Source organism: Meleagris gallopavo, chromosome 24, assembly GCF_000146605.3.
Source record: "Meleagris gallopavo isolate NT-WF06-2002-E0010 breed Aviagen turkey brand Nicholas breeding stock chromosome 24, Turkey_5.1, whole genome shotgun sequence".
NCBI lineage: Eukaryota > Metazoa > Chordata > Aves > Galliformes > Phasianidae > Meleagris > Meleagris gallopavo.
In genome coordinates, this window is record NC_015034.2 from 2,937,181 (window position 1) to 2,938,474 (window position 1,294).

The following is a 1,294-nucleotide window of genomic DNA, read 5'->3' on the forward strand; positions in this document are numbered from 1 at the left end:
CAGGGGCTTCACGAGGCTGCAAACATTAATGGGCCATCATTTATTAATTACCTTCCGGCAGCACGGATGGCCGGGGCGGGGGCGGCCGGAGGATGCGATGCGGGTGGGGACCTGGGCAGGAGCTGCTGGAGATGCTCTACAACGTTCCAGAATGCTTTGGGATGTGCTGGGATGCTCGGGGATGACTGGAGATCCTTGGGGACCCTCTGGGATGCTCTGAGATTCTCCAGGATCCTACACGATGATCCGGGATTCGCCAGGATGCTCCGAGATGCTCTTGGGGATGCTCTGGGAAGCTGCAGGACGCTTGGGGTCAATCTGAGATGCTCCAAGATGCTCTGGGATGCTGCAGGACACTCGGGGATGCTCTAAGATGCTCCAGGATGCTCAGGGTTATGTAGGGAAGCATGGGGATGCTCAGGGATGCTCCAGGATGCTCCAGGATACTTGGAGATGCTCCAGGATGCTCAGGGATGCTTTGGGATGCTCAGAGATGCTGCACAATGTTTTGGGATGCTCCAGGATGCTGCAGTACGGTTGGGGATGCTCTGGGATGCTTTGGAATGGTCAGGGATGCTCTGGGATGCTCCAGGATGGTGCAGGAATGCTCGGGAATGCTCTAAGATGCTCCAGGATGCTCAGGGATGCTCCAGGATTCTCAGGGATGCTTTGGGATGCTCCAGGATGCTGCACGGTGCTTTGGGATGTTCCAGGGCGCTCCAGGATGCTGCAGTAATGGTTGGAGATGCTCTAAGATGCTCAGGGACGCTTTGGGATGCTCCGAGGTGCTCCAGAATGCTGCAGGATGTTCGAGGATGCTTTGGGATGCCAAGGGAAGCTCCGGAATGTTTCGGGGTGTCTGGGGATGCTCAGGGATGCTCTGACATGTTTGAGGATGGTTCAGGATGCTGCAGGATGCTTGGGGATTCTCTAAGATGCTCAGGGATGCTCCAGGATGCTGTGGGATGCTCAGGGAAGCTCCAGAATGTTTCAGGGTACCTGGGGATGCTCGGGGATGTGCTTTGGGATGCTCCAGGATTGTACTGCTGGAGCAGGCACAGTCCAGCAGCTCCCAGGAACCCCCCAAGTGCAGACGGAGCCGTTTCCTCCCTCACTCGGGTCATGAAACCCAGAGTTGCAGCGGCTGCAACCACCGGGGGAGCTCCCCATCGCGACAGGGAAAGCCGCCGGGTTCGGGGGATTCCCGTTGTGTTTCCGAGCACTGCCAGGTCCTGGATGAGGCTCCTGGAGGGACAGCCTCACCCCGGAGGTCCCGGTGTCCCTCTGCCCCCCC